We start from the raw sequence: 12,381 nt of genomic DNA, 5'->3' as shown, positions 1-12,381 counted from the left end.
TACAGCAACTCTGATCTAGTCACCTCTGTACTGAGACATCTATACTGAAGTTACTGTACAGAGGACGTCCTTATACACAGTACGGTGCACACAAACTATGAATCTCACTACAGCAACTCTGATCTAGTCACCTCTGTACTGAGACATCTAAATTGAAGTTACCGTACAGAGGACGTCCTTATTAGTGTTGAGCCACCCCCGTAGTGTTCGAGTTCGGTTCGGGTCGTCGAACACCCGTGTGTTCGCCGAACTGTTCGTCGAACTGTTCATCGAACACCTTCGAACACCGTTAAAACCAATGGCAGGCAAACAAAAACACATAGAAACACATAGAAAACACCTTCAAAGGTGTCCAAAAGCTGACAAACTGCTCAGAAGACACAACTAACACATGGAAAAGTGACAAGTACATATAGTCATGCGAAAAGAAAAGAGGTGGAGGAGTAAAAGGAGGGGGAGACACAGATATAGGCATGTCATGCCCTTCTAAAATCCAAAAAGTGAGAAGCCGAGACGGCCAGTCCGCTCCTGCCCGTGCCACCTCCGTGTCGCCGGGTTTGTGCCAGAGCCGCGGTGAACCCTGACGGCCAGCCCCCCTCTCCCAATACTGGTGCCTGTCCGCTGGTGGGTCGAGAGAGCCCCCCTGTGGTGGAGGCAGCTCTAAGCTTTTTAATTTAAATTGTCCCTCTAATTTGAATGAATACACTTTAAATCCATTTACAAGGATCTATTGGAGGGCAAGTCTCATGCCAGCAGCCGCGTAATTCCAGCTCCAGTAGCGTCCACTAAAGCTGCTGCAGTTAAAAAGCTTTTATAAGGATCGAGCTCGGCTGTCCACCGCAAGGCATCCTAGTGCCAGTCCCAGCCCCTATGCCTTGGGGTGCCTCCTGATGCTCTTCACTAAGTATCCCGTGGTCCCGAAGCATTTCCTTTGAAAAAATTAAGTGTCCAAACTACAGGTGGTGTAGCTTGCTTAACAGCCGGGATAATCCGCTGACTAGCAGACACTGCTACTAGGCACAAAGTATTTCCTGGGCTAGATGCAGTTAAAAATTTGTAAGTAGATACTCTCGTTGGATGCTGAGAAAGCATTCCATAGAGTCTCCTGGCACGCCATATATGATTCTCTTAAAAAGCTTGGGGTAGGGGTCTAGGGGACCCTTTTATAGCCAAAATCACGGCCCTGTATCACAATACGTCACCTAGGCTGAAGATAAATGGAACTGTAGCACCGAGGGCTCGGTTGCTACAGAGGTATTGCACCTCACCCAGAGGTGTGATATCTCACTCTCAGATAAGGATGGAGTGTGGATCAGGACCCGACACCTGCATGCATTACACCACATTGCCGTGGGGCAGGGCGACCAATATGCCCCTGAGATGGGCACGACAGTCCCTGTCCCTGGCTGGAGTGGGGGGAGGGAACACTGAGGAAGGGGAACCCTGCAGTGCAGGAGCAGGGAGGAAGCAGTTCCTGGGTGCATTGAGAAGGGAGTATAAAAGGTGGGCACCATCTTAGTTCAGTGCAGAGAAGTCTGAGCAGAAGTGGCAGGGAGCAGGGGCTCTGCATGAGCTCTGCTCCGGAGGCGGGCCTAGTAACAGAGGCCCAGGCCTGCAAGAGGGAGAAGGAAGGAAGAGGAGCGGAGAAGGCTCCAGGAACGAGGAATGAAGGGATCCCAGGGGTGCGGACGGGCGAGTCGCCACCGCACGCCCGAATCCACCTGCGTGGAGGGGTCAGGCCAAAGGGGGAGACCGGTCCCCGAACTAGTGGAGGCAGGAAACGACCCTCAGCTAGAAACCGGAGGCTCTGACATTTTATGTGGCGCAGCCCCTTGCTCCACCCGCTAGGAAGGCACCACATAGGGTCAGGGAAACTGGCGCCAAGTTTACCAAGAGGAGGCCCGAGGCAGCCGGACAGAAGTGTTGGTAAGAAAGGCCAGACAAAGGACACACAAAGGGGGTCCTGTGAAGCGCTCCAAAGTTATCTGGGAGTTGTCTGAGCCCCTCACCTGGTGAGCACAGTACGACGTGGGCAGCCGTTACCTGCAGACGTGGTCTGGATAATAAGAACTGTGAGTAAAGGCCCTGAACTGCATCACTGACTCCGTGTCGTTACTGCTGCTGCCCTGCACCATCACCCCCATCCTCCGCATACACTGCCCTGAGGCTATACTCCTCCCGTGGGGAGTTATGCTACGCTCTGCTGCACCCACAACACCAGCCTTAGCGGTCTGCCCTGTAGCGGCGGTTCACTCTGACCGCAATCCACGGGTGGCGTAGTCGGACATTTAAACATCAAAACCACATAAATAGTTCCGCCACTGGTTTGACCGCCCTGAGCCACGGAACCGGATCGCCGCCACGAAGACTACAACCACCAGCATCCACCAAAAAGGGTCCGGCTCCGGGTGTCCCAAGGCCCAGGGGGTGCGTCAGAACATTTTCATCACCTTTCACAATCACCAATGGGACAAGGCAGGGATGTCCTCTGTCCCCTCTCTTATACATCCTAGTGACGGAGCACCTGCTCTCATCAATTCGCCATAACCCCAATATTAGGTGGATTGAGGTGGGAGGCACCGAGTACAAGTGCTCTCTATTTGCTGATGACGTCCTAGTATATATCACTCAATCACATATATCCATCCCTGCTGTTATGGCTGAAATAGATCACTTTGTTACATGGTAAAATTTTAAAATCAATGCAGCGAAGTCTGAGGCCCTCGATGTCTCCCTCCCTAAATCCATATAGGATTCCATCCAGTCCAACTTTCCCTTTGCCTGGCCCTCACAGGGTATCAAATACTTAGGAATTCCTATTCATAGAGACCTCTCCCATCTATGTTATCTTAATTTTGGGCCCTTTATTGAACAACTCCATACAGACCACGGTTGGCAAGTTAGAACTGTAAGATTCACTACGTGAACCACTGGTGTTTTGTGGAAAAGCACATGTACACCGCGTTCCAAATTATTATGCAAAAAGTGTTTAGGAGTGATAAGGGAAGAATTTGTTTGTTTGTCAGTTAAACTCATTGATGGTGATGTGTGTCAGGGCTCTTTATATCACTGTAAGCAATTGCAGACACCTGTGCTAATTAGTTTGGCAGGTGTGTCCAATGAAAGGCAAGACTACTTAAGAAGGCTCTCTCACATTATTAAGCAGCCTACATTTTCTGCCAAAATGGGAAAGAAAAAGGATGTGTCGGCTGCTGAGAAGCAACAAATTGTGGAGTGTTTAGGTCAAGGCATGACTACAATCAACATTGTGCGATGATCAGGATGAAGTGTCTTGGCAATCAAGAAGTATGTAGCTGATTCACAGTACACACGTGTGCGTGCTGATAAGGGCAAATTGAGGACTCTTTCCTACAGGCAATTACGTCAGGTTGAAACAGCAGCGGCAAAAAAGCCTTGTCATAGCAGCAGACAAGTTTTTGAAGCTGCTTGTGCCTCCAACGTCCCCCGAACAACAAGATGCAGGGTCCTTCAGAGGTTTGCAGCTGTGCATATGCCATCCTGTCGACCTCCTCTATCCACTTCACACAAGCAGAAACGGCTCCAGTGGGCCAAACATTACATGAAGACTGATTTCAAAACTGTTTTGTTCACGGATGAGTGCCGTGCAGCGCTCGATGGTCCAGATGAATGGAGTGGAGGATGGCTGGTTGATGGACACCCCACGCAAACACGGCTACAGCGCCAACAAGGAGGAGGTGGAGTAATGTTTTGGGCTGGAATCATGGGGAGAGAGATTGTCGGCCCCTTTAGGATCCCTGAAGGCGCTAAAGATGAACTCCATAATGTATGTGGATTTTCTCAAACAGCACTTCCTGCCATGGTTCAAGAAGAAGAACCGTGTATTTCACAGCAAGATCATTTTTCTGCATGATAATGCACCATCTCATGCTGCACATAAAACATCTGCATCTCTGGCTGATATGGGCATAAAAGGGGACAAACTTATGGTGTGACCCCCATGCTCCCCTGACCTCTACCCCATTCAGAACCTTTGGAGCATCATTAAAAGGAGTGTCTATGATGGCGGGAGGCAGTTCACATCTAAGCAACAGCTCTGGGAGGGTATTCTGTCCTCATGCAAAACAATTCAAGCAGAAACCATCCAAAACCTGACAAATTCAATGGACGAGAGAGTTCAGAAGCTCCTTTCGAACAAGGGGTCCTATGTGAAAATGTAACATCACCTAGAATAAAGTTTTGAGTTGAAAACTGTTTGATTTCAGTTTCTAACAACCTGCTAATGCTTATAATTTCAAAAATGACCATTTTTTTGGTCTTTATTAAAATGAAAAGGTTGATCGAAAAGTTTGGGGGATCTAAGAGTGTGGCAACCCAGTAGTCATGATTACTTCGAATTCTGACAATATGAGGGTCATGCTGCAGGTAGTGCAGCAAGAAGGCACTTATGTGTCTTGCGCATCTCGGAGCCCCAAAATTATTTTCCGGGCTAGATGCAGCTAAAAATTATTTTTAATTTTAAATCTGGTGAAGCTTATTATAGATGGCCTAATAGGATCAGTGCTGCACACTGCTACAAAGCCCAAATTATTTTCCAGTCAAGATACAGATAAACATGATTAGTAATTTGAAAGCTTAAAACGGTTGGTAGGGTGATTTTAACCAATCATCAAGCTTTTACTCTCCCCAGGATGACACAGGGGTAGAAAAGTCGTTTCGGATCCATGATTTGTTCATCTTTATGAACGTGAGTCTGTCTACATTATCAGTGGAGAGCCGCGTGCGCTTATCTGTCAGCACACCACCAGCAGCGCTGAACACACATTCAGACAGAACGCTGGCTGCGGGGCATGACAAGATCTCCAAGGCGTAAGTGGCTAGCTCCGGCCATTTATCCAGATTGGAAGCCCAAAAAGAGCAAGGGTCCAGTGACACAGTCGTGGCTTCAATGTTTACTTGGAGATACTCCTGTACCATCGTCTCTAGGCGTTGACTATGTGTCAGACTTCTTGTCTCCTGTGGCCTTGCAAAGGATGGGCTAAAAAAGTGGTGAAATGATTCCGCAAAATTGATGTTACCAGCAGATACTGTGGTTCTGTTACGGTTTGAGTGCTGAACACTTGACGGTCCCACGGTTGGCAAGTTGGAACTGTGAGATTCACTACGTGCACCACTGGTATTTTGTGGAAAAGCACATGTAAGATTCTGCAACAGTCTCTGCTGATACTCCTGCATGCGTGCATCCCTTTCTATGGCAGGAATAATTTCTGCAAATTTACTTTTGTACCGGGGATCTAACAGTGTGGCAACCCAGTAGTCAGGATTATTTCTAATTCTCACAATTCGAGGGTCATGTTGCAGGTAGTGCAGCAAGAAGGCACTCATGTGTGTTGCGCATCCAGGAGCACCAAGTCCCTGTTGTGTTGGTGGCGAGGTAGCAATCATGCTTCCTTCCTCTGTCCTCTCCCCCCAACCTCGCACAACAGAAATGTGATCAAGGTCTCCCTCATCTGATGAGTCTTCCATCAGTTCGTCCTCCACTTCTTCCTGGGCTCCTGCACCTTCCTCACTAGTTTGGCTGCTACCATGCGCCCTGGTAAAATCATCTCCCCCACCCTCACATGCCTGCCGCCTTGGTGCTGCCGACCGTCTGGACCTTGCAGATGTTAGCCCTTCCGCATACAACTCCTCCTCCTCTACTTCCTCCACCTCCTCTTGTGCCACCACCTGACTCCGAATTCTGTTTAACATGTGCTCCAGCATGTAAATCACCGGAATAGTCATGCTGATAATGGCATCGTCAGCACTAAACATCTTCGTCGCCATTTCAAAACTGTGCAGAAGGGTGCATAGGTCCCTGATCTGAGACCACTCCTCCAGCGTGATTTGCCCCACCTCTGAATCTCGTTGGCCCAGGCTATACGTCAGAACGTATTGCACCAGGGCTTGTCGGTGCTGCCACAGTCGCTGCAACATGTGCAGAGTTGAATTCCACCGGGTAGGCACATCGCATTTTAGCCGGTGAAGTGGCAGGCCCAACGACTTCTGTAGAGATGTAAGTCGCTGAGCTGCGGGATGCGAACGGCGGAAGTGAGCACACAGCGACCGTGCCCTCTGCAGAAGGCCATCTAGTCTGGGATAGTGGGCTAAAAATTGCTGGACAACCAGGTTCAACACGTGAGCCATACAAGGCACGTGTGTGACATTGCCCCGGCGAAGGGCCGCACCCAGGTTTGCAGCATTGTCGCACACGGCCTTCCCTGGTTTCAGGTCCAGTGGAGACAACCATTCATGAAATTGGTTCTCCAGAGCTGACCACAACTCCTCAGCTGTGTGACTCACATTTCCCAGACATTTCAATGTAAAAACCGCCTGATGACGTTGAGCCCTACTGCCAGCATAGTAAGGAGGTGTGCAGGATCCCTTCTGCGCAGTTAGAAAGCTTGTGGCATGACCAGACAGGCTTTGGGTGCAGGTGGAAGACCGAGAGGAGGTTGAGGAGGCAGAAGCAGTGGAGGAAAAATGACATAAAGAGGATTGACGCACAACTCGTGGGGACGGCAAGACTTGGACAGCAGCCCCTTGTCCTGCTGTCACCATAGTTACCCAGTGCCCAGTCAGCGACATGTAACGCCCCTGTCCATGCCTACTCGTCCAAGTGTCTGTGGTGAAATGCACCCTGTCACACACAGAGTTTCTCAAAGAAGCGGTGATGTTGTGTGCGACATGCTGGTGGAGCGCAGGCACACCTTTCTTTGAGAAGTAGTGCCGACTGGGCATCTGGTACTGGGGCACTGCGACGGACATAAGGTCTCGAAAATCCTCTGTGTCCACCAGGCGGAAAGGCAGCATTTCTGTAGCCAAGAGCTTGCAGATGGTGAAATTCAACCTCTTAGCTTTCTCATGGCTAGGAGGAAATGGTCTTTTACTTGTCCACATCTGAGGGACCGAGGGCTGGCTATTGTGCTTAGACGGGGTTGATAAGGGTGTCCCCGGCAAACTGCCGGTCTGTGAGGAAGATGCAGGCGGACATGTTAGGTTGCCTTGATCCAAAGGTGGTGCTATCGATGTCGGACAGCGCTCAAGACCAGCTGGTGTTACCACCTCCAAAGAAAATGATGACCTGCCAATCACGCTGGCTGTTGCGGGTAAAGAGGTGGCAGGTCTGCGCCCCAAAACAGGTGTGACTGCTGTCCCCCCAGTCACAGAGGATGAAGAGGCCGCGGATGCACAAGATATGGCAGACGGTGGTTGGCCCGGCCGGCTAGACCGCATTGTAGCACACTGAGCTTCCCACTGCAACTTATGCTTCATGTCCATGTGCCGGTTCATGCATGAAGTACTCAAACTATGTATTTTTTGGCCTCTACTTAGCTTTTGCTGACAAATGTTACAGATAACACGAGTTGGGTCATCTTTATCGATCTGAAAAAATGCCCAGGCTATGCAAGGCTTAGCACCCATGCGACCTGAAGAGCCACCACGACTTGTGGTGAGAGGCAGAGTTGTGTTTGAGGATGCAGTTGTTGACGTGCTTCCAGTACTACGTCTCTGTCCAGGAAGGCGCAACCTGACCTCGTCGTCACTAGCATCTTCCTCCACCTCCTCTGCTGACCTCATCTCTTGGCTGACTGTGGGTTGACAGTAAGTGGGATCTCCGACCTCATCATCATCACCCTGTGCGTTATCACACCCGTCGTCCTCAGAGCCAACCTGTTCCTGCCCTGACAAAAAACTAAAGTTGTCGCTCCAATCAGGTATTTGAGTCTTATCATCGTCTTCCTCATTGTCTCCACCAACAGGAGTTACAGTTTGGGAATGAGGGTCTACATTATGGTCAGAACCTTCTGCGTCTGGTCCTGGATCCGACTCATAAAGATTCTGGGCATCAGTGCAGATCATTTCCTCGTCTGGATTCACAGAAGCGCTGGAGTCGACCTCTGATTCCCAGGCTATAGTATGAGTAAACAGCTCTGCAGACTCAACCATCTGTTCTACCTCATACTCAGACGGGCAGCTGGAGATTTGGGAGCTGTGAGGAAGCAAGTGCGATTTGGGTGACACCTTTGAGGACTGGAGTATTTGTGATGTTGAAGTTGATGTGGAGGAGAGCCCACTTAAAGGAGCACTTGATATCCGTTGAAGCACCTGCTGTTTTTGTGCCTCATCTGGAATTTGTAGCGATTGGCGTGGCCGTAAGAAAGGGATCTTATCACATTGTCCGCTAAAAGAAGTAGACATTTTAGTTTGGCTGGAAGATGGTCTTTCTTCTGCACCTACCCCACGGACACAACCTTTTTTCCCCTTCCCAACACGCCTATTCCCCTTTCCACCAGCAGCAGGCCTTTTTCCACTCATTTTGGTGGTTAACTAATTCACAACTCTGGAGTTGTTTGCACAAAAAAACAATGGATGGTAACCGAGCAGAGCTGAGTGGCCAAACTGTGGTATTAGGCCAAAACTATTGGCTGGGTTAGATGCAGAAAAAAATTATTTTTAATTTGCAACCTGATGGAGGTCAGTATAGATGGACTAATAGACCAAGTCCCACACACTGCTAGAAGCCCAAATATTTTTTCAGAGCTAGATGCAGAAAAAAATTATTTTTAATTTGCAACCTGATGGAGGTCAGTATAGATGGACTAATAGACCAAGTCCCACACACCGCTAGAAGCCCAAATATTTTTTCAGAGCTAGATGCAGAAAAAAATTATATTCAATTTGCACCCTGCTGGAGGTCAGTATAGAAGGACTAATAGAACAAGTCCCACACACTGCTAGAAGCCCAAATATTTTTTCAGAGCTAAATGAAGAAAAAAATTATTTTAATTTGCAACCTGATGGAGGTCAGTATAGATGGACTAATAGACCAAGTCCCACACACCGCTAGAAGCCCAAATATTTTTTCAGAGCTAGATGCAGAAAATTTTTTTATTCAATTTGCAACCTGATGGAGGTCAGTATAGATGGACTAATAGACCAAGTCCCACACACTGCTAGAAGCCCAAATATTTTTTCAGAGCTAGATGCAGAAAAAAATTATTTTTAATTTGCAACCTGATGGAGGTCAGTATAGATGGACTAATAGACCAAGTCCCACACACTGCTAGAAGCCCAAATATTTTTTCAGAGCTAGATGCAGAAAAAATATATTTTTAATTTGCAACCTGTTGGAGGTCAGTATAGATGGACTAATAGAACAAGTCCCACACGCTGCTAGAAGCCCAAATATTTTTTCAGAGCTAAATGAAGAAAAAAATTATTTTTAATTTGCAACCTGATGGAGGTCAGTATAGATGGACTAATAGAACAAGTCCCACACACCGCTAGAAGCCCAAATATTTTTTCAGAGGTAGATGCAGAAAAAAATTATATTCAGTTTGCAACCTGATGGAGGTCAGTATAGATGGACTAATAGACCAAGTCCCACACACTGCTAGAAGCCCAAATATTTTTTCAGAGGTAGATGCAGAAAAAAATTATATTCAGTTTGCAACCTGATGGAGGTCAGTATAGATGGACTAATAGAATGATGCTATGCCCAAAAGATTTTACTTCACTAGGTGCAGTAAAAAAATTGGTATTCTATACACAGGTGGTATATCTTGCAACACAGATAGGCTACTCCACTGACTAACACACTCTGCAATAGGCCAAAAAGGATTAGCTTTGCTAGATTCAGCCAAATGCTGTGAAAAAAACTTGCACAGCACTGGCACAGACCTGCCTGGCAAAAACTGATAGGAACTGATGTAACCTAGTCCTGAAAAGGACTCCAATTACAATTAGTCTTTACTCCCACAATCTATCTATTTAAGAGCACAGACCTGCCTGATAAAAGTCGTAGGAAATGCTGTAACCTAGTCCTTAAAAGGACTGCAATCACAACTATTCCCTACTCCCAAGCTATCTGTATATTTGTGCGAAAATTGGCTTGAAATTAACAAGGTATAGCGCACACAGCAACAGCGGTGCCGTCTAACACGCAGCTGCAGCAGTGAGAAAATGGTGGCGACGGGGAAAATGGCTTGGTCTTATAGGGCAAGGACATGTGACATACACTGCCAATCACACATGCCCTTGCTTGTGTGAAAAAAAGCACTTCGCTCCGTGTGTGCGCTGCTGATAGGCTGACAGATTGCACCTCCCCACTGCAAATGCGGGAAAGAGAAAAAAAAATGGAGATCTTCATTGTTCCTGCAGAGATCCATCCCCTGCCCCTCCCCCCGCCCCGCTGTACACTCAAACTGCGTATTAACATTAATTTTCATCATTACTGAGAAAAAATCCAGTTATGATTTTGGTGCACGAACAGTTATCGAACATAACCTCGAACAGCCGAATTTTTCTCAAATTGTTCGTGTTCGCCGACCGGCTCGAACACCGCCCAAAACAGCTCGAATTTGAGATTGGCGAATAGTTCGAGTAGAACAACGCTCATCTCTAATCTTGAACCCTCAATCTGCTTTGAAATTTGTGCCTTAGAGACCTTGCTGATGTAGTATAACTTCCTTGTGTATTCTTGCTCAGTCTTGCCATGGTGTATGACCAGACACCTGACTGTATTATTACAAAATCCCTGACTTTGCGCAGGTGTACCTGGAATAATTGATGCTGTTTTAAAGTGAAAAGTTGGTCACACCAAATATTGATTGGATCTAGATTTTTCGTTTGTTCATTCACTTTGTATTTTGTTAATTGATTAAATAGATCATTAACATTTCTATTTTTGAAGCGTTCTTACTTTACAGCATTTTTTCTACACCTTTCTAAAGATTATTTTTATGTGATAGTGTCTTTTATTTGCTCATTAATAATCTGATATATCTTTTGGTATTTTGTGTATAGTTGTTTTTTTGCTGTTGGGGTAAATTGTAGGATATTGATTTCAGAGTGGTTTCCTGATCCTTTGATTGTAGGAATGAGTGGTATATATGTGCTAATAAATTAGGACAAAACATAGGAAATTTAGGAAAAAACTGAACATCTCAGCAGTAATAACATGCTGATTGTGATGTCATGAAGATGACTTGAATTTCCACCAATCAGAGATCAGCATGTTTCAGGTCACCCAGATAGAACAGTCCATGAAACATGAGTCACGGCCACTGTGAGGTCATAATGCTGATTAGAATTTCCACCAGTCAGAAAACAGACCCGCCCAGAAGAACCACCCAGGAGGTATGAGTCATCGCCACTGTGAGGTCATAATGCTGACCAATCACAGAGCAGCCACACCCAGATTTTCCACCAATCAGAGAGCAGCCACACCCAGATCTTCCACCAATCAGAGATCAGCAGTGGGTATAAATAGCCGCTGCCACATGCCCGACTTAGCCTTGCACTGGTTGGGTCTCTCTTTTTTTTCCTCTCTCTTGGTCTCTCTCTCTCTCTCTCTCTCTCTCTCTCTCTCTCTCTCTCTCTTCTCTCTCTCTTCTCTCTCTCTCTCTCTCTCTCTCTCTCTCTCTCTCTCTCTCTCTCTCTCTCTTCTCTCTCTCTCTTCTCTCTCTCTCTCTTCTCTCTCTCTCCTCTCTCTCTCTTCTCTCTCTCTCTCTCTCTCTCTCTCTTCTCTCTCTCTTCTCTCTCTCTCTCTCTCTCTTTCTCTCTCTCTTCTCTCTCTCTTCTCTCTTCTCTCTCTCTCTCTTCTCTCTCTCTTCTCTCTCTCTCTCTCTCTCTTTCTCTCTCTCTCTCTCTCCGGCCCTCTTAAGGGCTACCCCAAATGTGTAAAAGATAGAAACCAATATTTGTGTTGTTTGTCCGTTTTATGAGCCTTTGATTAACCCCTTCCCACTCTTTGCCATATATATATATATATATATATATATATATACATAGTATGTGCAGGTGGGCCTTAAAGGGAATTTCCAGGACAAACATATTGATGGCCTATCCCCTGGTTAGCTCATTAATATCAGATTTGTGGGGGTCCGGCACGTGTCACCTCCACTAATCAGCTGTTTGCAGCTTCGGTTGAGATCAGATGTAAACATTGTTGAGGAGCTGAACATCACAGCTCTGGTCACTGTGTAGTGGCCGCTCCCTGGTGCTGCAGATCAGCTCCTATTACATGAATATTAGCTGACTTGCAGGACCCACAGTACAGTGAATGGAGCTGTGATGTTCAGATCTTCAAACTATTTACATCTGAGCGTTGCAAACAAGTGATGGGTAGAGCCAGTGCCGCGTGTCGGAGCCCACCGATCTGATATTGATAACCCATCCCCAGGATAAATCATCATTATTATACTACTGGAAACTCCATTAATGGATTGTCTGGGATTAATAACTCGAGCCCCTTCTTTAAGAAAAAACAGTCCCTAACTGGTCACAGGATGAATGTGGGATTTCAGGTCACCCATTTACTGCAATGTAGCTGGCAATGCCACCCAGCGGATCTAAGCA

The sequence above is a fragment of the Phyllobates terribilis genome, unplaced genomic scaffold (assembly GCF_046119375.1).
Source record: "Phyllobates terribilis strain yellow unplaced genomic scaffold, ASM4611937v1 Scaffold_152__1_contigs__length_4461920, whole genome shotgun sequence".
NCBI lineage: Eukaryota > Metazoa > Chordata > Amphibia > Anura > Dendrobatidae > Phyllobates > Phyllobates terribilis.
This window is presented reverse-complemented; position numbering follows the sequence as displayed.